General features: G+C 42.0%; 1 protein-coding gene across 7 annotated transcripts in view; it reads right to left on the bottom strand.

The window, feature by feature from the left end:
* NFIA (nuclear factor I A) overlaps positions 1 to 26,539 on the bottom strand; it is a 933,690-nt gene that overhangs the window by 141,849 nt on the left and 765,302 nt on the right. The window lies entirely within an intron of this gene.

The raw sequence follows: 26,539 nt of genomic DNA, 5'->3' as shown, positions 1-26,539 counted from the left end.
TGTAATTGGATATGAGGTTAGATTGTTGCTAGACTGCTCCCTGAGATTCTTCCCCCCCCTCTTCCCAGCACCCGAGCTGATGCACAAGTTGGAAAGGTGTAGTTCTAAGATTGAGAGTTGTTTCCAGACCCCCCTCACTCCCTCCTTGGAGCTGACGCGAGGTCAGAAAAAGGTGGACCCTTCCTTAGAAGTAAGAAGGATAAGTATTGTTTAGAGCAAAATTGGAAGCTTTGTGAATTCCCTACTGAAGTTAGCACGTAGAGTGGAAAAACAGTGGGAAGTTTGTTTGAACTGTCTCCCTCGCACTGGAGCTGGCACGGGGCCGGAAAAGAGCAGAGAGCGAGTCTTTGTAGAGTAGATTGCTGGATTACGTTTGAACTAAAGTGCAAGGATAGAACTATAGGCCTTGGGTTTTGAGAGTAAATTGGGTAGAGTAGATTGGAACATAGTGATTGTGATTGAAGTGTGGAGAGATGAGTCAGAAACCAGAGCTAGATAAGTTTGGAAAATGGATGGCAAAGCAAGGAAAGAACACTTGGGAGGTCCCAACCCCCTCCAGACTTTTAGGGAAGCTGTCCAAAGTCTTGTGAGGAAAGAAAAATTGAACAGTCAAAGAGACAGGAGTTGGCTGCCTGGGGAACGTTTATTGCACTCCAGGGCGCCACCTCCTTTATCGCAGGCATGCTTGCACGAAATGAGGAATTAAGTTCCAAGTTTACCAAGATAGAGATGACTGTGCTAAAGGAGGAAAAGGATAAGGAGATGACTGTGCTACAGGAGGAAAAGGATAGAGAGATGACCATGAAGGAGGAGAAACACACGGCCGAAACAGAAAGGAGAGACAAGGAATTAACTATAAGGAATTTAGAAATGGAGTTGCTCAGGTCCAGCTGTAATGCTCAACTTGAGGCCGTGCAATGCCAGGTACAGGATCTGAATGTGGAGCTAGGGGCATGGCTAGACGGTACCCAGAGGGAACTGGAAGGAGATTTTGACGATCAAAGGGCAGCCCTTATACAGGAGCTGGAGCAACTCAGAGGTGCTGAAATAAATAACCAAATGGAACGGAGAGTCCTTAACTCGACCCTCCTGGCTCACCAACAGAAGTATGAAGAGTTGTTTATGCAGCATAGCAAGGCTAAGGAATGCATAGAAGAGTTACAGAGGGAATTGGAGGATGGAGAGAGGCTGGCAAAGCACATTTAATTATTTAATTAAAAGATCAATGTCTACGATGAGGTCAATCATGATAAGTGCAAAGCCAAGAAGGAGGAACTGGAGGGAAAACTTAAAAGGCAAGCGGCCTTCATTTCAGTTATCAAACCTAAATATATTTCATCTAAGAGTATAATGGAGCTAATGTCAGAAGATGTGATCCCCCAAGACACCCAGTCGATCTCCCCTTTCAATACCGATTGGAAACCCAGGAGTTATGAGGCCCCCCAGTCTGCCCCCATGGAAAGCGGAGAGGAAACAGGAGTGTCCTTGAGGCCAATTCATACGAAGATAGTGAACACACAAGTGGGACAGGGGAGAGTCACCACTCAGGAAATCACTGAATATGCCCCTTGGAAACTACATGAAGCTAAGGCTATAGCTGACTCCATGGGCTCTTTAATAGAGAGAATGGTTTAGACTGGATGACAAAAGTAGCTATGGCTTACCCTAAGGCTACAGGGGCAGACCTAACACAACTAGTGGGCATTTGTATAAACAGGGCCGATGCTACTACTTTTGATGCGGGGGCCTGTAATTTAACTACACAAGACCAAGTGGGATGGATGCAGGCTGTCATTCCCCTAATGTGGCCTGGAATGGATGCCAAGGCAATGTATTTTGAAGACAAGCAACGCCCCGGGGAGAGTCCAGAGAGCTACCTAGGCAGGAAGAAAACGCTAGCCATCCTAGCTATTAGAATCCTGGCTGTAAATAGAGTGTATAATTTTGATCAGCCAGACTTTAAGGCAACAATCTATAGGGGACTGGATCAGGAAACCAGAGCAGCTATGGGGTATATCCAGCACAATTTAATGACATGGCTAGACCTTAACGAGAAAATTCGATATGTGTCAGACTTAATGAGAGAACGTGCACACAAAACCGGCTGCAAATCATCACGTAGAATACAAGAGACTAAGCAGGCTGAGCTCATACAGGCTATAACATATGCCAACAATGGGCCACATTCTAAGCCAAGGCACAAAAGAAACAGAGTTCATCCAGCCTGAGCAGAATGGAACAATGACCAAGGAGAAAATAGAGGCTACCAGGACTTTAGACGAAACCAGTACAGCCACCTCAGCAAGAACAGAGGATATGGGCCGTCTCCAATCCAGGGTCAATACATGCAGCAGCCAAACCCATATAATCCTCCTGTTCCTTTGGCCCCAACAATTCCTCCCCAAGGAATGTATGCACCTCAGCAACCCTCAGCAGCTCCAGCTGTGCCCTTGCCTCCCCCTCCTCCTTCCTCCCTGCCTCAACCAGGTGGAAGTGCAGGCTTCCGAGAAAAGAAGCACACCCCGGACACCTCTAGCATAAGGAATGACGCATGGAGATGGCTCAAGGATATGGGAGAGGACATGAGCCTATATGATAAGAAGCCCACTCACGTTCTCCTGGCAGCTGTGCAGGAATGGGAAAAGAAGCTCGGTATGCAGCGGGCCCATGCAAATGCCCCTCCCATGGCCGCCGTTACCACTTCTTCCCCTTTTCAGCAGCTGTACCCTGATCTAAGTCAGAATAAATAGGGGTGCCCCATGTCCCATCCTCTTCCCACAAGAGTCGTGGCACATTTTAAGCCTGACAACTGGGGAAGACCGATGGTACGAGCAGGCATAGGGACCCTGGGGAATATACACAGCCCCTGTAAAGGATGGAGCATGCTTCAAAGAGATAAGGAAAGATGCTGAGGGATTGTGGGAGTAAGGTCAGGAGGCTCGGTCATGCAAAGAACCTCCAACCCCCTCCCGAAGTCATGTAGATGGAATTGCACAAAACACATTTTCTTTTACAATTTGAAGGGAGGAGACCCTGATGTTGGGGTCTCCTGGGAACAAAAGGGGGGAGGAGTGGGCCTTTCCTGGCCTGTTACTGGTTAGGATTCAGTCTGCATAGGATTTGGGAGCCCCTGTCGAATCGAGACCCACGTGGGCCCTAATCGACGGTGGGGAAAAGTGAAAGAGTGCAGGCTTGCATTGCCGAGACTCAGCCTTACACTGGGAAGTCCCTTTTGGTTTATAATGTATATGAGTATGTTGCACCAGCACCAGAGGAAGGTTGGGGGACTGAGGGAACCTTGTAAAATTGGGTTTGGGGGTTTCAATGAATAAGCTAGGGGCAAATTTCTTGTGCTCTTCCAACAATGTACCCATGATGCTCTAGTCCATTTTAGCATATTAGGGGTCTCTCACCCTATCAGAGTTTTCTCCCATGTCTGTGTATTATTGCTGAGCAAGACTCCGTGCTGTTCGGGAAGGAGTGCAGCCCAGCTTTACTGATGAGCCCTGCAGCCGTAAAAACTGGGTTTCCCTTAAAAAGCTGTGCTTTCTCTGAAAATGAGCTGATCTTTGAGTTTGCTTTATGTTTCCAAGTGCCTTTATGCAGAGTTGTGATTGTTCTCCCAGGAGCCCAGGGATCCGCATGTGCTTGCTCCCCAAACTGATCATGAGGCCTTAATATTCTTGTAAGAGAAAGAGCAATTAGTCACTGGGGCAACCATTTCAAATCCCTGAGCCTGAACCTCTCACCCCAGTGCAACGACAATGCATTATGGAGAAGAGAAAGACGTCGCTGTTGCAACAGGCATGAAGGAGTATGTAAAGAATGAAGAACTGTGGGTATAGAAAGAAAAAACTATGTTAGACGAGTGTTAATTTGTAACCTGGGTTGAGGGCAGACTGCCTGCTAGACCCACCATGTATTTAGCTTTCGTATATAATGTGTGCACATTTTGCATGAATGATTTTGATGCTTCTGGTAGACTGATTTAGTAAACACCCTCCTATTTCTTGTATATAGACTCGCCCTGTCACATTGTACTTATGCAGAAGTCAGTTTGGTTCGCCATTGTTATTCAAATGTATCCTCTTATTAGCACAGATCCAGAAGGTAAAAGTGTCCCGCAGCCCTCCATTTTAATTTGGTATTTTTGGATTTGGTCTCAAGGAAGAAACGAGTTGGCACCCCATTTTTCTAGATGACGCTCCTATCCCTGATACTTTTGCTGTCTCATTCTCTGTTGTCTATGCCTTTTTTTCCCCTGGAAAGTGCAGGTCCCCAACAGCAGTGCCACCTGGCATCGTGAATGTGCGGTCATCATATCCATGGGTAAGCACGACCGCAAAGGGGGGAATTGTTACTGAGAAGCGCTGCCTGATAAAAAAAAAAAATGGAGTACCCCAGTGCAAATAAAGAGAGAGGGTCTCCTATTTCTGTTAGACAAAATGTAGTCCGACCAAAGACAGGACAAGAAAACACTCCATCTAAACAACTGGAGTGGACCCAGTAGAGAGCTTCTTTTGGTTGGTGCTTGAAGTCTGTTTCCCAGCATAGTTTCATCCATTCCCCCTCCAGCGCCTCCGCCCAAATGGGATGCATAATAACATGGGAACTACGAGTAAGTTTTACTCTCAGTCTGATCTTCTGCTGCTTGCAAATTGTCCCTTCCTCCAGCCTATCACCTCTACCTTGCTAACTCCAACCAAATGCATAATTTGATTGATCTTACCCTTAAAGATCTTTGATCCCTTTTCGAGTTTCAGCCAAAACCCGATAACACATTATTCAATTGCTTCGAGCTTATCAGCCTAGCAAAATGTGCAAAGTCTCCCAAGATAGCCATCAATGGAACATCAAAGCCCCTTGGTAACTAATAACCCCCATCCGTTGAACCCCTATATAGTGTGTGTCAGAAACACACTTCGGTGTGCATTCTGTAGAGCGCCATTTGCAGTCTGTACCACCCGTTACTCCTGTAATTGGGTCTATAGGGCGCGTTACACTGGTCGTCCATGTACTTCCCATTGAACGGACGTCTCCTCTTTTGGATCAGGTGAATATTACCCGCTTCAACAACCCTTGAATTCCTCTATCGATAACCTCTATTTTCTTAGTCTCTTGATTGCTTGTACAAAGATCTATGTGTGTAAATCCTTTTGCTACATATCCTAAGTAAACACTATAAAATATAATTGCTTGGACTATTCTTGGCTGAAAACCTGAACTCTGTATTATTGAAAGCAAAGATCTTCACTCCTAATTCGCTCTACCAAGTCTCTTAGCTAATTTCCCCATTAAAAATAAGAGACTTAAAAGCATTGCCTGTAACACCTGTGAGCTTTTTTTCTGTGAGCTTTTTCCTGGTTACCATCAAAAATGACCCCAAATATTCATGAAATTCCAGGAGTAATGGAAATTTATATCCTGGAATTTCAGGCAGTGTTTTGGCTTTTAGGGAGACCAGGAATGGAGATGCAAAGAGGGGAAGCTGGCACCAGCAAACGGCTTTTTTAGCAGCATTTGACCTCTGTACATTTTAAAGGGACATTATTTTCAGTGAGAAGATGATTGCTGGAGTTTAAAATTCAAATGAAAGAGAAACCCTGACTAACAGCTGTTTGCCAGCTTCCTCTCATTCCCTCCCAACTCTCTCTCTGGGGGAGGAAATGGAGAGTGAGATTGAGAAAAATAGGCCAAAATAGAGGCCTAAAATTAGTTCAGGTTTTTTTGCAGTACACACCCATAGCTAGAGACTCTGTAGCTCTTTTGTGTCTTCTGCCCTGTTACTCTGTGGGCCCCATTTGAAAATATAAAACTGATGCAGGGCAATACTGAGGTCTTACTAAAAGCAGTTCAGGGGACTGTGTAAGTGGGCTGGTTCACAGCTTTTAAAATGAAAGCTCTGGCAATCCCATTACCTTCATAGGGCAAACAAGCACTGAAATTTACACCAATTAATATTCTTGATGAACATGTTGAACGAATTCAGCATATCACATTTACACGCTACCTTTAATAATTTGTTAATTTATGAGTTGACGATCATCTCAATATTAAATTATTGTATTTTACAATGAACTAAGAATACAACTGCATATACTCTAGGCATCCCAAACTGCAGTATTTTAAGTACTGAAATAGTATAATTACCAACTGGTAGGCATGCCAAAGTAGTAGAATTTTGTCAAGAGTGAAGCTCCCCCAAAGAGACAAGAATAACCTTAACTGGATCTCACAGAGGTCTGAGAGGAGCAGAACAGATCTCACAGAGGTCTGAGAGGAGCAGAACAGAGCAGAGCAGCTCTGATAGCTGAGACAGCTGGAAAAGTTGCTGAGAATTTCTGAGTTTTGAAAGACTTCATTCTGAGGTTTGTGGGGCTGCCTAAAATTCTGAGTTGTGATAGCTGGAGAACTGCTCTTTGTTTAGTCCTTGTTTGCTCTTTGTTTGGTTTAGTGGGCTAAAGGTGAAAGAGATTGAGAGTGATTGCTGCTGATTGCTTAGGAGTGCCTCTGCTCCACCCTCTTTGCATTTTAAGCTGAGCCTTGCCAAAGGCGCCTCACTTTTGGTGCGAGCCGAAGGGTGAGAGCTAAAGGGCTCTTCGCCTAGGGGCTCCCTAAGGACCAGGAACCCAGATTCCTGATTTCCTTGTTCTCCCAATAAGGTGAGTTGACCCTCCAGAACATGAGCCACATAAACAAACAGCATTTAAAGAGGACTGTATATTTTAATATATATATTAATGAAGATAGTATATATATATATAATGAAGATAGTATGCCAGCAGCGGTTTGGGGGCTTTCCAGTGTTTTGCACTGAGTGTCACATGTATGACTATCTGCCCAAAGGACAGAAGTCTTGGGTGTGTGCTCAATGCAAGGAGCGCCTGGTCCTCAGGGAACAAGTTCGTACCCTTGAGGCCGAGATGACTGCCCTGCAGAAGCAGAGACGGTCAGTTAGGCACTTGGGGAAGACTCTCGGGGGTGTATTAGATGAGCCCCGCTCTGAGCGTAGCAGCCCCGTTGTTGCCAGAGAGCGTGAGGGTCGAGAGGGAACAGGGTACCGTGCTGAGGATAAGGGGAATGCGCCCTCAGAAGGGACCTCTTCTTTGGTTGGTGAGCGGGAATCCTTTCACGCCAAGGAACCATTTTGGTAGTTGGTGATTTGATCCTTAGGCAAGTAGACAGCTGGGTGGCAAAACCACGTATTGCCTGGTGCAAAGGTAGCGGACATTATGAGTGTAGTAGATAGGCTGATAGACAGTGCTGGGGAGGAGCCTGTGGTCGTGGTGCATGTTGGCACCAACGATGTGGGGAAATGCAGTCGTGAGGTCCTGGAGGAAAAATTTAGGCTGCCAGGCGGGAGAATTAAGGCCGGGACCTCCAAGGCAGCCTTCTCAGAAGTGCTACCTGTTCCACGTGCAGGGCAGGAGAGACAGGCACAAATTAGAAGTCTCAATGTGTGGATGAGACGATGGTGTAAGGAGGAAGGGTTTAAGTTTGTTAGGCACTGGGATGCTTTCTGGAACAAGCGGGAGCTGTACAAAAGAGACGGTCTCCACTTGTCCCCGGATGGAACCAGGCTACTAGCGCTTAAAATCAAAAAGGTGGCAAATGCAGTTTTTAAACTAAATCTTGGGGGAAAGCCGACAGGAGATGAAATGTCTCTGGTTCGGGAGGACTCGTCTCAAAAAGATGAAGGGTTGGCTGCTATTTTTATACCGGGTAATGGATCAGAGTTGTCCACTGTGATGGTGACAAACAGTATGGACTGTCTGCCAGAGTCTCGAGGCGGCAGGAGGAAGGTGGCGGGCCTAGCTTGCCTGGGAAATTATAGATGTTTGTATGCAAATGCTAGAAGTGTTTGAAGTAAAATTGGTGAATTGGAATGTTTAGTGTTGGGAGAAAACATAGACATTGTGGGAATTTCAGAAACTTGGTGGAATGAGGAGAATCAGTGGGACAGAGTGATTCCTGGATATAAGTTATATCGGAAGGATAGGGAGGGAAGGGTTGGAGGTGGGGTGGCTCTGTATTTCAGAGAGGATATACGGTCCAGTAAGACTGAGGTCAGAGAATTAGATTCCCTTTTAGAAATGCTTTAGGTTGAAATAGAGGGCCCAAAAGGAAATTTAACTATGGGAGTTTGTTATCGCCCAGCAAATCAAAAGAGCAAGGACGATTATAATATGATGGAAGGCTTAAAGATAGCGGCTAAACGTAAAAATTGTGTCATAACAGGTGATTTTAACTACCCGCAGATTGATAGAGTCAATATGTGTTCTGGTCGAGAGAAAGAGATTGAGTTTCTTGATGCTCTCAATGACTGTGCTATGGAGCAGATGGTCTCAGAACCTACCAGGGGTGGGGCGATCCTGGATTTGGTCCTAAGTAATGCCCAAGACTTGGTGAGAGATGTAAAAGTGATTGCGCCACTTGGGAGCAGTGACTATAATGTTATTGATATCACCATTTGTATAAATAGGGAGTTGCCCCAAAAGACCGCCACAACCATGTTTAACTTTAAAAGGCAGGCATGTGAGGAGGAAACTGAAAGGAAAGGTAAATACGGTCAAAACCCTTGGGGAAGCTTGGAGACTATTTAAAACTATAATCCTAGAAGCTCAGATAAAATACATACCACAAGTTAGGAAAGGCACAAACAGGCATAAGAAAAGGCCTGCATGGTTAACAAACAAAGTAATGGAAGCTGTAAAAGGTAAGAAGGACTCCTTTAAGCAGTGGAAAACCAGTCCAAGTAAGATTAGTAAAAGGGAACACAGGCTGCGGCAAATCAAATGCAAGACTGTGATCAAGGCAGGCAAAAAGGGACTATGAGGAGCATATTGCAAAAAACATAAAGACCAACAATAAAAACTTCTTCAAATATATTAGAAGTAGGAAACCAGCCAGGGAGGCAGTGGGGCCCTTGGATGACCATGGGGTAAAAGGATTACTGAAGGAGGATAGGGAAATGGCTGAGAAGCTGAATGCATTTTTTGCCTCCGTCTTCACTGTGGAAGATGAGAACTTTTTGCCCACCCCAGAACCACTAATTTTGGAAGGGGTGTTGAAAGACCTGAGTCAGATTGAGGTGACAAAAGAGGAGGTCCTAGAAATGATGGACGAATTAAAATTTAATAAGTCACCGGGTCCAGATGGCATACATCCGAGCGTTCTGAAAGAACTCAAAGTTGAACTTGTGGATCTTCTAACAAAAATCTGTAATTTTTCATTGAAATCTGCCTCCGTTCCTGAGGACTGGAAGGTAGCAAATGTCATTCCCATCTTTAAAAAGGGTTCCAGAGGAGATCCGAGAAATTACAGGCCAGTCAGTCTGACTTCAATACCGGGAAAATTGGTAGAAACCATTATCAAGGGCAGAATGAGTAGGCACATTGATGAACACGGGTTATTGAGGAAGACTCAGCATGGGTTCTGTAAGGGAAGATCTTGCCTCACTAACCTGTTACATTTCTTTGAGGGGATGAACAAACATGTGGACAAAGGAGACCCGATAGATGTTGTTTACCTTGACTTCCAAAAAGCTTTTGATAAAGGTCCTCATCAAAGGCTCATTAGAAAGCTGGAGAGTCATGGAGTAAAAGGACAAGTCCTCTTGTGGATCAAAAACTGGCTGAGTAATAGGAAGCAGAGAGTGAGTATAAATGGGCAGTCTTCGCAGTGGAGGACGGTAAGCAGTGGGGTGCCACAGGGCTCTGTACTGGGTCCAATGCTCTTTAACTTGTTCATAAATGATTCAGAGTTGGGAGTGAGCAGTGAAGTGGCCAAGTTTGCGGATGACACTAAATTGTTCAGGTTGGTGAGAACCACAGAGGATTGTGAGGAACTCCAAAGGGATCTGTTGAGGCTGGGTGAGTGGGCGTCAACGTGGCAGATGCGGTTCAATGTGGCCAAGTGCAAGTAATGCATATTGGGGCCAAGAATCCCAGCTACAAATACAAGTTCATGGGGTGTGAACTGGCAGAGACTGACCAAGAGAGAGATCTTGGGGTCGTGATAGATAACTCACTGAAAATGTCAAGACAGTGTGCGTTTGCAATAAAAATGGCCAACGCCATGCTGGGAATTATTAGGAAGGGAATTGAAAACAAATCAACCAGTATCATAATGCCCCTGTTTAAATCGATGGTGCAGTCTCATTTGGAGTACTGTGTTCAGTTCTGGTCGCCGCACCTCAAAAAGGATATTATAGCATTGGAGAAAGTCCAGAAAAGGGCAACTAGAATGATTAAAGGGCTGGAACACTTTCCCTATGAAGAAAGGGAAACGCTTGGGACTCTTTAGCTTGGAGAAACGTCGACTGTGGGGTGACATGATAGAGGTTTACAAGATAATGCATGGGATGGAGAAAGTAGAGAAAGAAGTACGTTTCTCCCTTTCGCACAATACAAGAACTCGTGGGCATTCGATGAAATTGCTGAGCAGACAGGTTAAAACGGATAAAAGGAAGTACTTCTTCACCCAAAGGGTGATTAACATGTGGAATTCACTGCCACGGGAGGTGGTGGCAGCCATAAGCATAGCCACCTTCAAGAGGGGTTTAGATAAAAATATGGAGCAGAGGTCCATCAGTGGCTATTAGCCACAGTGTGTGTGTGTGTGTGTGTGTGTGTATATATATAAAATTTTTTGCCACTGTGTGACACAGAGTGTTGGACTGGATGGGCCATTGGCCTGATCTAACATGGCTTCTCTTATGTTCTTATGGATGCTTAAGCAACTTTCTTTGGGTAATTCTCTACCTATATGTGTGTGTGCTTAAATTCAATCAAGTCACTTCCAATTTATGGTGACTCTGTGAATTAATGTCCTCCAAAACATCCTATCATTAACAAGTTTTCTAAACTGAGGGCCATGGCTTTCTTGATTCAGTCAAATCTCATGTTGGGTCCTCCTCTTTTCCTGCTGTCTTCAAATTTTCCTAGCATTATTGTCTTTTCTGGTGACTCTGGTCTTCTCATAATATGACCAAAGTACAATAGCCTCAGTTTATTCATTTTAGCTTCTAGGGAGAGTTCAGGCTTGATTTAATCTGGAACCCACTGATTTGTGTTTTTGGCAGTCCACAGTATTCATAAAACTTTCCTCCAACACATGTCAAAGGAATCTACTTCCTGCCAGCTTTCTTCATTGTCCAACTTTCACACCCATAATAGTATGGCATGAATTTACTCGAATTTGGTCACCACCAGCAACACATCCTTACATTTAAGGATCTTTTCTAGCTCCTGCATGGGTTGCCCTCCCCAGTCTCAGTCTCCTTCTGATTTCTTGGGTGCAGTCTCCCTTGTGGTTAATGATGGAACCATGAATACAAAATCTTGAACAATTTTAATTTCTTCATCATCAATTTGACATTGTGTAATTCCTCAGTAATCATTATTTTTGTCTTCTTGATGTCCGGCTGCAATCCTCCTTTGGCACTTTTAAACCTTTGTCAGTAGTCGTTTTTCAAGTCTTCATTGTTCGTTGCCAATACTCTACCTGTATACCAATGGATTATAATCTGAACTGTTTCCTTCAGAAACCACCTTCTATTCTTTTCATATTTTGGGCATTCATAAGTGGTATGAACATTAGTTGAATTTGGGAATGGACAGTAGAAGTCAATGAAAGTCAACGGACTTAAAAAGGTACAACTCTTTTTAGAACTGAAATGTAGATCTTATAGACAGTGATTTATGTGTCTGTTTTCCATACTTCATAAGAGCTCCGTGGCGCAGACTGTTAAAGCTGCAGTACTGCTGTCCTAAGCTCTGCTCACAACCTGAGTTCAATCCCCAGCTGAAGCTGGGTTTTCAGGTAGCTGGCTCGAGGCTGACTCAGCCTTCCATCCTTTCAAGGTCGGTAAAATGAGTACCCAGCTTGCTGGGGGGAAAGTGTAGATGACTGGGGAAGGCAATGGCAAACCACCTTGTAAAAAGTCTGCTGTGAAAACATTGTGAAAGCAACGTCACCCCAGAGTCGGAAACGACTGGTGCTTGCACAGGGGACCTTTCCTTTCCATACTTCTAGTGTGGCTTCTGAAGGCTTAAAGTGTGGACTGAACAGCAGGTGTTTACACTATCCAATGAACAAATCTTGTGGACAACCATACACTTTTGACCAGCAAGGTATAGTAACTAATAGTTGGTTGCCCAGTGTGACCATGCCATAACTGCCCAAGAAGTTACAAGTAGCTTTATACTAATAGCAGGTTGCATTATATTTCATCTGTTGTTAATGTTTACCCAGTCTGTGGAATACTATGATGAAGACTTGTACTTACAAAAGCTAATTCTGAGTTGTGTCTTGTCTATACATGCAGCAGAGTAAGATAGGAATGTAAAATAGCATTCTGAAAGGATATAATAGATTATACCACTTCAGAGATTAAAAAATGGGATACATTTTTAGCATCTCCTTATTCCTTAAAAAAAAAAAATTACGGGAGTGCTGTTTTACATGAGAAACATTAAAAAATGGAACTGAACACCTTCAGTGTAAAGTGGTACAGTCAAGAATTTTGTTGCATGTGAAGACCCAGCACTATTTTATTCCCTATCACACAGAGTTTTAATAGCTCCCTTCCAAAGTGACATAAACATTGATAGTACTGCATGATGGATGTATATAGCAATTTTATTTAAAGTTATTTTGTTCATAAACAACTTTGTTTACCTTTTTAATACCATGATAACATGTAATTGGATTAGTTACTGAAGATGGAAGTTGTTTCAGTATTTTAAAATTTTAACTGAAAATAGTAGTTGTTTCAGTATTTTAAAATGGAAACCACCAGATAGTTTCAGAGGTAGCTGTATTGGTCTGCAATAGAAAACTAGTTTTGTGTTTGGGTCCAGTAACACCTTAGAGTTCAACAAGATTTTGGAGTATAAGCTTTTGTCAGGCCCTGGTGCCCCCAGCATGTTTTCTGAGGGTCAGGCACCTCCAAGCTTGATGTCAAGCCAGTTCACGCTAGTACACAGGCCTCAGATGTGGTAGGAGAAGGGAAGTTAAACAGCATCTTAGTGCCTTTCATTTGCCCATGAGCTTTCTTCCATGCTCTGTCTGGCTTTCCACATTTATTTATTTCTCAGATTTATATCCCGCTCTCCCCACTGAAGCAGGCTCAGGGCGGCTCACCACAGTCAAACTAAAACAATAAAACAGTAAATAAACAAAGTTTTAACAATTAATTAATACCAATTAGATAATTTTAAAACAGTTTAAAATGATTTAAAACAATTTTGGTGCTAGTGTTGATTAAAACCAATTTAACAATCATTACAATAACATTTAAAAGTGCTATAACAGTGATGGTGGTACTACAATCATCTTCATCATGGCATTCAGGGACTCCAGATACACATCAGGTCTGAGGTACGAATTTCATGGTGACCAGATCGATCTGTCCAGGCAAGTACTAGGTTTAACAGTCAAAGGCTTGGTGGAACAGCTCTGTTTAACAGGCCCTGTGGAATTGTAAGAGATCCTGTAGGGCCCTAACATCCTTGAGGAGCTCATTCCACCAGCCGGGGCTGCAACCAAGAAAGCTCTTGCTTGAGTTGCAGCCAGCCTGACCTCTCTGGGACCAGGAATCAAAAGGAGATTTTGAGACCTGGACCGTAGTACTCTCTGGGGTACACATGCGGAAAGGCGGTCCTGTAGATATGCAGTTCCCTGACCACATAGGGCTTTAAAGGTAAAAAGCAACACCTTGAAATGAATCCAGTATGCAGTAGGTAACCAATGCAGTACTTTCAGTGCAGGCTGAATGTGCTCCTGTGCGAAGAAACTCAATAACAGCCTGGCTGCAGTGTTCTGCACCAGTTGAAGCTTCCAGATTTGAGACAAGGGCAGCCCCATGTAGAAAGTATTGCAGTAGTCCAGTCTTGAGCGTGGATCACTGTTGTGAGGTCACCACAATTGGGGAAGGGAACCAACTGCCTAAGCAGCCAGAGATAGTAAAAGGCTGATTTGGAAGTGGCTGTTACCTGGGCCTCCATTGTAAGAGAAGAGTCCAGGAGCACACCCATACTTATTGGCAACAACTGTGCACTGTTGAGCATCAGGAGTGGGATTCTCATCCCCAGACCGCCGCAACTCAAGTACAGGACCTCCATCTTGGTTGGATTCAGTTTCAGTTGACTCAGCCTGAGCCAGCCAGCTACAGCTTTTAACGCCAGTTCCAGATTTTTTGGATCGTAGCCAGACTGGCTGCCCAACAGCAGATAGAGCTGGGTGTCACCTGGTGACATCCCAGCCCATACCTCTGATTAATCTGAGCAAGGGGGCGTATATAGATGTTAAAAAACATTGGGGAGGAAACAGCTCCTTGTGGCATTCTGCATAATAGCCGGTCCCTTTGGGACAGCTGCTCCCCTATTGCCACCCTTTGTCCCCAACCCTGGAGAAAAGAGGAGGGCTACTGTAAGGCAAGCCACTGAATCACAGCATTGGCAAGGTGGTGGATCAGTAACTGATGGTCGATCATGTTGAATGCTACTGACAGGTCTAACAACAATATTTATTTATTTATTTATTTATTTATTTATTTATTTATTTATTTATTTATTTATTTATTTATTTATATACTGCCCTTCCCACGAAGGTGGCTCAGGGTGGCTCACAACAGATAGTCAAACATAAAATTAAATTGGCATTTAAATATATAAACATTTAAAACATTTAAAAACATTCAAAACATTTAAAACCTTAAAAACATTAAGCATTACAACAGTATGTATAGCAGGAATCTGGTAGAGCTGCATTTAATTTCCTATGTCAGTTAGGTGTAAGCTAGCCGGAAGAGGGTTGTCTTACAGGCCCTGCAGAACTGAATAAGGTCCCGCAGGGCCCTCACCTCCTCCGGCAGCTGGTTCCACCATGTAGGGGCCATAACAGAGTAGGCCCTGTCCCTAGTAGATTTTAGGCGGGCTTCTTTTGGCCCAGGGATAGCGAGAAGATTTTGGGTTCCCGATCTTAGTACTCTCTGGGGAACATGTGGGGAGAGACGGTCCTTCAGGTAGGCAGGTCCCAGGCCATAGCACTGTCAATCTGCCCCAATCCAGATGCCTTTGGAGGTCATCCGTGAGGGCGACTAGTACTGATTCCGTTCCGTGGCCCAGGCGGAAGCCTGACTGGTTTGGATCTAATATGGAAGCGTCATCCAGAAAATTTTGCAAATTCTGTTGTTGCTGGGCGTGGGAGGGTTGGAGGTTCTGTAGAGTCTGCGGCGTCCACCCTCAGACAGCTTTTTAAGAGTCAAAGCTACCTTCATTAGGTACCATGACAAAGGGAGCTTTCACTCTCAAAAGCTTATATGCTGAATATCTTGTTAGTCTGTCAGATGCTACCCCTATACAGATAATGGTGACTTTCACATGGCAACAACAGCATTGTTTTCTTGCTACCACTGCATTTGTAAATTCACTGTTGTAGCAACAAGACCTCTATATGTACAGTTTCCCTGCCCCATTCCATCTGATTAACTCTCCTCTGAAAAAGCTCTTTGGTTATACAGAGTGGTGGTGATGACTGGCTGCCGTGGGGTTGGGAAATGTCGATGGGGCCAGGAAAGATCTAGACTCCAAACAGCAGCCACTCTGGATTTTTCCTAAAAGGATCTTTCCTAAAAGACTGTAGTAAAGTAAGTTTAGGAAATATCACTAGAAAGCCAGGGAAAATACAGAAGGTGCATAAAGGTGGAAAAGCAAATATTTTTAAAAGCTTCAAAACAGGAGCAAATCCAGACCAAAAATCCAGTGTAGAAGACCATTCTCAGTTTTAATTTGAGATGTCTATTACCCAGGCAAAAGTAATCATATGAACTTATTATAATGATGTAAGTAGTACCACATAGTTCTCTGTCTTTGTTTCTATGCAAGAAAGTATCCAACTGAATAAGCAAAGTGATGACAAGAGAAAGCAAGAAAACAGATATGACATAAAAGTGTTGTGAAAATTATACTAACTAAGCATAGTTAGGAAGGAAGAAGGATCCCATGATTTTAAAAACAACCAATTTCACTACAATTTGAAACAATTTTTTTTTTACTTGAGCTCTTCAGAGGTGAAACATCGACTGTTACTCATCACCAGCCACATACACATCCCTCCCCCATGAAACATTCAAGTGAAGCCTGAGAGGAAAGATAACCCTTCTGCTGAGCTCTGAAGGTCAATTGACTTGGACTCTGGCAGAGTAATGTGGGGGAATTGTAGAGCCAGAGGCCCTTCGCTTTTTGAGCTATAGTGAGAAGAACAGATTGTTCTGGGGAAAAATGCCCTATTGAATTCACGTTTGAAGACAGAATCAGCAGATATTACATAGCTTTTTGGAGTCTATTGCACATTTCTGTACACAAAGGAAACAGAAACTCCCAAGGATAAACTACCTGCCTAAAAGTCCTGTTGAGTGAGGCCAGAGAAGATAATCCCCCAAATTACAGATCTATTGCATGAGAATAATAAAAAAAATTAACTGTCATAATTTCTCTTTGGCTTAAGAATTTATACAGATACAATTCACACAGCCACTTCTTGAAAATTTGCTGAAGCTTTGCTATCTGAAGTGAATTTTCTGTAGAATGAGCATCACAACACAAACACTATTAGTGCATAGAGCATGGGACAGATTCTGCCTAGTTCAGTGTGCACAATTTCAGTTCTTTATTTTATCACACTCATATTAGTGGAAGTTATTCAGTGGAGAGCCAGTTTGGTGTAGTGGTTAAGTGTGCGGACTCTTATCTGGGAGAACCGGGTTTGATTCCCCACTCCTCCACTTGCACCTGCTAGCATGGCCTTGGGTCAGCCATAGCTCTGGCAGAGGTTGTCCTTGAAAGGGCAGCTGCTGTGAGAGCCCTCTCCAGCCCCACCCACCTCACAGGGTGTCTGTTGTGGGGGAGGAAGGTAAAGGAGATTGTGATCCGCTCTGAGACTCTTCGGAGTGGAGGGCGGGATATAAATCCAATATCTTCTTCTTCTTACAAGGAAAAGTAAATACTATGGTATTCTGAGCCTTCTGATATCACTGTCTTTTTTAAATTTACACAAATGATGGCTAGCTACTTTTCTAAGAATTAGAACTGTGATCCTTGGCACTCTAGCCATAGCTCAAAAACACTAAAGAATGTCTCACGGTCCCTTTAAATGCCTTCTTCAGTACAAGTAGCAAAACGTTTGAGTCCTGTGGCATCTTTAAGACTAACGAAGTTTTTTTCAAGGTATAAGCTTTTCTATGCTTGTGTGCTTTGGGAAAGGCTTTTAAAGGGATCACAATGGATGATGGAGACACTTCCTTCTGGAGCTCATAGAATTGGACCTCCTGGTCCAATCTTTTTAAAACTTGTGGGGGGGGGGTTAGAAGAGAGGCACCAGCACCTATGCTGCAAATTTGGTGACTCTATCTCCAAAAAAGCCTCCCCCCCACCCCGAGCCCCAGATACCTCCTGCTCAATTCTCCATTGCCTATGGGCCTATGACAGCCCCTCACACTTCCTTCCCTCAGGTAGATTTTCTCCCCAAAATTTTGTTCCCTTCTGTGGCTGATTTTTTTTCTTTAAAAGACCATCTGTCCTGTGCTGTTTGTTTCATTTCATGTTTTTTGATTTTCTGAATGAATTGGTTAATTTGGTTCAGGAAGGCATGGAATGGCCCCCAAGAGGGCTAGAAAGCACCAGTGCACCCAGATGTGCCCCATGAGATGATGCCACCTAGCAGTGATGTTATTGTGCCAGGCACATTGCTGGGGGCGACACTCTGTCACTTGGGGAAAAAAATCTATGATAATGAACTGATAACAACAAAGACCAACTGCCAAAAAAGCCATTTTGTTTTTATTTCATGCACAGCACTATTTGCTGAACCAATTTGTAACGAGCCATGAATCAGCCATTTTAATTACAAATCATAGTTTGTCCTGTGGTTGTACAAATTCAGTGGTTGTACAAATTGTAATTCTTTATATAGGCAAATTAGAGTTATTGAATATTATTTTCTTAGTTATTTAGATCTTAATATAGAGAGACTTTCCCCCTGTGTTTTCCAAACTCTGCAATGCTTCTTAATAGACCTTCCTATTTCTCCTCTTCTTTCCTTGAGGTTGATAACTTCTTTCAGTACCTAACTCCCTTCCTTTAATCCCTTATTTCTATTGAGCTCTTGCTGTGTCTCAACCAATTTCCTTTCACAACAGACCAGTGATCTCCTCACAGAAGATAACTCTTATTTCCCTAGAAGATATATCCCCTTTCCTTTGGCCAGAATGGGATTCTCATCTCACTATCCAACAACCTTGCTAAATTTCATTCCCAGTTCTTGTGTCCATGTAAGACTGTTTTCAGCATAGGCTGAAACTCAGACTTTTTCAGTTCTTCAACTGAATTTTTCCTCAGAGCAGATTTTCAACAGTTAAGGTACAGGATAATCTCTCAAATCAGATATCTGTTAAAATGCCCAATCCCGCTCAGCACCTAGCTAATAAACATGTCTGCCCTTAGCTGGAGGTGGCCAGTCTGAGTGCTTGGGTAGCCTGTCACTCAAAGCTCTCCATTATTTAGGAGAGTTAACTACTTGCCTCCTGGTACTCTTATAATGCAGCATTTTGAAGCCCATTTTAAAGGCTGTCTGTCGTTTAAAAAAAGGTAAAGATAGTCCCCTGTGCAAGCTCCAGTCGTTTCCAACTCTGGGGTGACATCGCTTTTACAATGTTTCTGTGGCAGACTTTTTACGGGGTGGTTTGCCATTGCCTTCCCCAGTCATCTACACTTCCCCCCCCCCCAGCAAGCTGGGTACTCATTTTACCGACCTCGGAAGGATGGAAGGCTGAGTGAACCTCGAGCTGGCTACCTAAACCCAGCTTCCACCAGGATCAAACTCAGGTCATGAGCAGAGTTTAGGACTGCAGGACTGCAGCTTTACCACTCTGCGCCACGGGGCTGCATCTGTCTGTCGTTGGGGAACATTAACTATAATGGTCTCCATATGGTATAATGAAGTGGAAAGAATTTGGCAATACCAAATATTTCCTGAATCCCAATGCCATACTGATATTGGAATTTAGGATTATTGGGGAATACCAATTTTTTTGTGTGTGTGCACACTTCTAATCCTAAACTGTGCATTTGGAAGGAAATGTTGGTGATATCAACAGGGAGATGCTTCTAAGAAATATGTTTAGGACTGCTCTGTAAGCCTGTAATTCATGGACTTTTCTGTCTAATGTGGAGTAACCTAATGTGAGGGAAAAAATATTGCAGTTATTAACTACTGATGCTGTTTATAATTAGTTTCTTATCTGTGTCAGGTATTTGCAGAAGCCTAGAAGAGCAACAGCTGAGCTTTACTTCTAAGTGTCATTAGTAATCTGTCTGTCCTTTCTCTCCTAAAATAGAAACAACCATAGCCTGAGATTTGTTTCTATGAATGAGAATTGCCCATATAGTATATTAAGTTTCCTGAGAAAAATAAAGCTGAATTGTGCCACAAGTCATGATTAGTTTATTTGCCAAATTTCAGAATGTTGACTGAGTATAAGCACACAGTGCATTCCCTGGATATAAACCGATCACCTACTGCCCTGGAGCATTTGTAGTGGGAAAAAATATTTATATGAACTACATTCTTCAAAATACATTTTTCATACATAATGTGAAGACTCACATTAATATAGCTAAATATTCATATGTAAATCCTTCAGAAATGATGTGGTGCACATGTTATACAGACAAGACTCTACTCTGCTCTCAGACCAACGAAATAAATAAGTTGAATCCCAAAATCCAGAAGCAAGGATTACTGATCTTTCCTATATCCCCTTCCCATCAATCCTCTCTGACCTTGGTAAAGTTTACTGCTGGGAGCACAGAACCTGTTGGTCAGATAGTCAAATGAGTCTCGAGGCTGCTGTGGGGAGTGGGGGAAGGAGTGAAACTGCCTTCTTCTTCCTGTTCTGTCAGCACAGCTGCACTGATGAAAAAGAGAGAAAAGATAATTTCATCCCCTTTCCCCTCACCATTGCAGACTCCCAACCATGAAAGTTCTATGACCTGAGAATAAACTTTAATTGAGCTGGAAATGACTAGTGGAGGAAGAGAATGTGAGAAAGATCTGCAGTAGTTAGCATTTTCTGTTGACAGATCTCAGAGTCCAACCCAAAGAGCTTAGACTGAAGAACGTCTGCATCTTTGCAGGAAATGTGCTATGTGTGAGGCAGCCCTCATATCAAAGTGAAGATGGCATGCTGAAATTACAGTTTCTTGTCATATCTTTGAAATACTTGATCCACTTCGAGTGAGAGTAAAAATTCAATCTAGATCCGAAATAGCATACATCAACGTTTCCCAAAAGCAGGACGGTGACCCGGCACCATGCCACCGAGGCCTCAATGCCGGGCCACGGGGCCTCCCATCCCCTGGCCACCTCCCGCCGGCCCTGGCATTACGCCTCCCCCCTGAGCGGCGTCATGCCCCTCCGCGCCTCCTTCTCCCTCCCTTCCCCACCTCAGGCAGGTCAGTTGCATGCTGTGTGAAGCCCCCCCCACCTGGATCACCGGGAAATCGATGCTGAGCTCAACTCCACGCTGGACCAAGCCAGCAGCTTGAACAGACCACGGCTGAAAAGGGCATGTGGCTTCTCCTTCGCTGGCACTTCCTTCCCATCCAGGAAGTGCTGACGAGGGAGGAGCCATGCGCACTTTTCAGCCACAGTCTGTTCAAGCTGCCAGCTTGGCCCAGCGCCAATTTCCCGGCGATTGGGGGGGGGATATGCAGCATGAAACTGACCTGCCTGAGGTGGGGAAGGGAGGGAGAAGGAGGTATGGAGGGGCATGACATGTGGGGGGGAAGCACGATGTGGGGGGCGGCGGGGGATGGGAGGCTACACAGCCCGGCATTGAGGCCTCCATGGCCAAATTTCCCACCGATGGTGGGGGGAGGCTTTACAGCCTGAAATTGACCTGCAGTGGGAAAGGGAGGGAGGTGGCAGCGGGAGAGTCAGCTGCGCAGCAAGAGTGAGCAGTTTTAAAGGTGAGTTGCTCCCATCCCATTTCTTTTCTGTTTTTCTTTTGCTTTCTTTACTTTTTCTTCCTTTTGTCCCTCCTTTCTTTCACGCCTTCCCTCCCTTTTCCTTCCTTCCTATTTCCTTTCTCTTTCTTTTTTTCTATATTTGTTTCCAACTCTCCCCCCCTCTCTCTTTCTTTCTCAGTCTTTTCCCCTGTCTTCTCCTTCCTTCCTTCACGCTCTCTCTTTGCCAGGCTCTCTCAGTTGCTCTCTGCTCTCCATTGACTGCAGCTTCTTCCCCTCTTCATCTCCTGGTGAGGGAGGGAACGAGTGAGAGCTTACTTTGCCCATTTTCCTCAGTTACATGGGAGAGATACAAAGAAAGCTCCTTTAAGACCAGTGAAGTTTTATTCAAGGTATGCATTTTTTGCCTTGGTGGGGGGAGAGAGAAAGAGAATGTGTCTTGCTGAGCTGTTGGGCCAGGGCTCTCCTGGATGCAACTGAGTTCCCCTCCTTTTTTTCACTGTATTCATGCATTCATGATCCATCTTTCTCAGTAGGAAAACAATGTGAACTATTTAGATGAAGAATAACAACAAGCTGGTGAGGTAGTTTAGGCTGAGAATATATGTCCAGACCAAGTTTACCCAACACATTTCCTTTGCAGACTGGGGATTTTGAACTTAGACTTCCCAAACTGTAGGCTGATACTGACCTATACATTGCTATCTCTCTATTCTAGAACTGCCATACAGGAGTTGTAGTTATTTATCTGGAGAAGATTGTAGTTTTATAGACAAACACATAGCCCTCAGTCTGTGTCATGGCACCTTCACATCATCTTGAACACCACAAGAAACAACTTATGTACAAAAGCTCACAGGGCCCAGCCGTTTCATGTTTTTCTCTGGGTCTTATGCTCAAAACATTCACCATGAAATTTCTGTAATGAATGTCAATAAATCAAAAGTAGGTTTGCAACTTACAGATACACACCTGAGCACATCTGAAACAGCACAGACATTGTATCCAGTTTTTGATGCAATAATTCAGAGCAAGAGGTGTCAGTTATCAGAGACTGTTAAACTAAATATAGCAAGAGTGCTAATGTTTTAACCATGTTTTATTTTAAGTTTAAAAAATCTTTACTTGTGTTTGTGTCCTTTATAAAGTTTATATCTCCACTACCTGACATTACATTTTATGACACACATGGCCTGGCCCAACAAAGTCTTACGTATGTCAGATGTGGCCCTCACAACAGATGACTTCAGCCCCTGGGATCTAAGCAACAAAATCAAGACCTATAAGGAAACTCAGAATCAAAGATTCAACTCCTTCCTAAAGCTGCATAAAAGATCCTGCATCCTTGTAGGTTTGCAGACCTTCAACACTGTTACTGAAGAAAGGGTCCCCTTGCTGCAGAGTTATCATGATCCTGTTACCCTCCCAAAGCCAAGCAGTAAAACAGTAAAGTTCTATCACTGTGATGTTTCATGCAATTCTTCTTCAATTGACATAGTAGGAGTGACAAACTACACCAAGTCACTGCATACTTTGCTAGCCTAGTGTCTCTCAAAGCAACACTGCAATGGAAAGCAACCTGTGCAGTGTGGAAGAATGGCTTTCCATTTGGCTATCTTGCTCAGCAGATCCCTGCAGAAGGTCTTGTTTGTGAGACATTACAACTGAATGGGTGATTGCTGTGCAACTTTTTTTTATTTAACAAATTTTATCGATAACATATGGTAACATTATCCATTAATAACTTTTTTTATCTTCCCCATATACTATTTTCTAAATCCCCCTCCCCCTGTTACTTGGCTCCCACCGATGTTATAAACTTAAAATATTAACACTTAAAGGTACCCTTAAACCATATGAACCATATAAGCCTAGATTCATGTTCTTCTTTTTTTTCTAATACTTAATCATTATTTAAAAATTCCAATGTCCTTTTATTTTCCATTGTTTTTCTACATAACCTCTAAACTTTTCCCACTCCTTTCTATAAACTTCCAAATCACAGTCTCTTAAGTTTCTTGTTAGTTTATCCATCTCACTCCATGTTATTACTTTTGTAATCTAATCCCATTTTTCTGGTATTTTTTCATGCATCCATAACTGTGCATACAATGTCCTAGCCGCTGAAAGCAAGTACCAAATCAAAGTTCTATCTTCTTTTGGAAATTTTTCCATTTGTAATCCCAACAGAAATGTTTCTGTTACTTTCTTAAATTTATATCCCAAGATCTTAGAAATATCTTGTTGAATCATCTGCCAATACTTTTTTGCTCTTTCACAAGTCCACCACTTATGGTAGAAAGAACCTTCATACTTTTTACATTTCCAACATCTGTCTGGCATCTTGTTATTCATCTTTGCTAATTTTTTAGGAGTCATATACCATCTATACATCATCTTAAAACATTTTTCTTTAATACTTTGACATGTTGAGAGTTTCATAGAGTTCTTTCACAAATATTCCCAAGATTCCATCTTTATTTCTTTATTTACATTAATTGCCCATTTGATCATTTGAGATTTCACTACTTCATCTTCTGTAGACCATTGTAGAAGTAATTTATATACTTTTGAAATTAATTTATCATTGTCTCCAAGCAGAACTTTCTCCATTTCTGTTTGCTCTCATCTTATTCCTTCAGCTTTAATATCATTTTCCACCAAGCTCTTTATTTGTTGCATTTGAAACCAATCATATTTGTTATTCAACTCCTTCTATTTTACCACTTCGTATTTTTAATAGTTGATTGTATGACAACCCTCTTTCTTCATCGGTCTTAGCTGTTATTTTTATCACTTCTTCTGGCACTATCCATAATGGCTTTCTCTCATCACCATACTTCTTATACTAAATCCATGTATTTAACAGATTATTTCCTGGCACGCGTATATGTACTATGGGAAGAATAAAATGGATGGTTTTTTCTCTCACCATTATGTCAGAAATACCTTATTAAGTACTTGGATAAAATACAAGAAATACGGGGACGAGAGAAAACCGCTATGGATAGTGCCAGCAGAAGTAATAAAAATAACAGCTGAATCTGAAGAAAAAAGAGAAATGTCATATAATCAACTGCTTAAGATTCAAGGAGACAAAATTGAATTAAAAACCTCAGAAGAGTTAAATAACAATTATGATTGGTTTCAAATGCAACAAATTAAAAGTTTGATGGAAAATGACATAAAATCAGAAGGAATTAGACGAGAACAAACAGAACTGGAAAGGGTCTTGCTAGGTGACAATGAAAAATTGATATCAAAAGTATATAAGTTATTATTGAAATGGTCTACAGAAGAAGAAGTAGTAAAGTCTCAAATGGTCAAATGGGCAATCAATGTGAACAGAGAAATACAAATGGAAGCATGGGAGCACCTTTGGAAGAACTCAATGAAAATATCAACTTGTCAAAGTATTAAAGAGAACTGTTTTAAGATGATGTATAGGTGGTATATGACTCCGAAAAAACTGGCTAAGATAAGTAAGAAAATGTCGGATAGATGTTGGAAATGTAAAAAACATGAAGGTTCTTTCTTCCATATGTGGTGGACATGTGAAAAAGCGAAAGGATTCTGGAAGATGATACAACAAGAAATCTCCAAAATTTTGGGCTACGATTTTAAGAAAATTGCAGAGACGTTTTTACTTGGATTACAATTAGAAAAATTTCCAAAAGAAGATAGGACTCTAATTTGGTACCTGTTATCAGCTGCTAGGACTTTATACGCGCAGCTTTGGAAGCAAGAAAAAATACCAGAGAAATGGGATTGGACCATGAAAGTCTTATCGTGGTGTGAAATGGACAAATTAACCAGAACACTAAGAGACTATGATTTAGAGATATTCAAAAGGGAGTGGAGAAAATTTAAAGGATATATGGAGAAAACTTGGAAAGTAAAGAAACATTGGACAATTTTTTAGTTGTAAGAATATATATATTGAACTTTGAGCAGTTAGAAGTGCCTTTAGTATTGGTTTGAATTTATAACCTCGGGGAAGTCAACATTGGAGGGAGGGGGGATGGAAATGTCATATGGGTTAATGTGAAAAAAAAAAATTAAGAAATAGTTAAGTTTTGTAACCATATGCTACCAATAAATTGTTTAAACACAAACAGATTATTTCTTATATAATGGTGAAAGAAAAAAACCATCCATTTTTTTCTTCCCATAGTACATGTAAGTGTGCCAGCCGAATTTATTTCCATGACCTTCCAACATTAAAATTTTTTTATTTGACAGCATCACCCAACCTTTCATCCATAGTAAGCAAACTGCATCATGATATATTCTTAAGTCTGGTAGCTGGAATCCTCCTCTCTCTTTAGCATCTGTTAAAATTTTCATTTTAATCCTTGGTTTCTTCCCAGCCCAGACAAATTCTGAAATCTTCCTTTGCCATTTATTAAATTGTTTACTATCTTTCACAATCGGAATACTTTGAAACAAATACATTATTCTCGGCAAAATGTTCATCTTAATTGCAGCTATTCTACCCAACAATGTCACATTAAGTTTATTCCATTTCATCAAGTCTTCATCCATCTTATGCCATACCTTTTCATAGTTTTCTTTTTTAAAAACAAATCAATATTCTTCATTGTTATCTCCAAGCCCAAATATTTTACTTTGGAAACAACTTCACATCCCGTCAATCTCTGCAATTCCTTTTGTTTGTTTGCTTGTATATTTTTACATAAAAGTTTTGACTTTTCTTTATTAACATAAAGTCCTGCCAATTCACCATATTCTTGTATCTTAGTTAACAACAAAGGTGTTACTTGTAGAGGATTTTCAGTTATAAACATTATGTCATCAGCAAATGCTCTATATTTGTAAATAGATCCTCTGATTTTTAGCCCTTCTATTTCTTTACCATCTTGTACTTGTACCAGTAAAATTTCGAGAGTAATAATAAACAACAGTGGTGAAAGTGGGCAACTTTTTCTTGTACCTTTACTAATCATCATATTATCTGTAAGGTTTGCATTTATACACAACTTTGCCCTCTGTTCCTTATATATTGCTTTTATCATTATTATAAAGTGCTCTCCAAGTTCTATCTTTTCCATAACTGCAAACATAAAGTCCCAGTTCAAATTATCAAAAGCTTTCTCTGCCTCTGCAAAGAATAATGCAACTTCCTTTTCTGGATGTTTTTCATAATATTCTACAATATTAACAACTCTTATATTATCTCTTATTTGTCTTTTAGGGAGAAATCCTGCTTGATCTTCCTTTATAAAGTTAATCAAATATTGTTTAAGTCATTCTGCCAGGATTCTTGTGTATATCTTATAATCCATATTTAATAATGAAATTGGTCTATAGTTCTGTACATTCGTGACATCTCTATCTTCTTTAGGTATCAACGAAATTACAGCTTCTTTCCAGGTATTTGGTATTTTCCCTTTTATTCTTATCATATTCATCAAATTTTGTAATTTTGGTACTAATTCCTCTTTAAAAATTTTAAAAAAATTAGCCGTATAGCCATCTGGCCCAGGCGC

This window comes from Heteronotia binoei, chromosome 2, assembly GCF_032191835.1.
Source record: "Heteronotia binoei isolate CCM8104 ecotype False Entrance Well chromosome 2, APGP_CSIRO_Hbin_v1, whole genome shotgun sequence".
NCBI classification, from domain to species: domain Eukaryota; kingdom Metazoa; phylum Chordata; class Lepidosauria; order Squamata; family Gekkonidae; genus Heteronotia; species Heteronotia binoei.
Note: the sequence above shows the minus strand (reverse complement) of the source record. Positions and strands in the feature narration are given on the sequence as shown.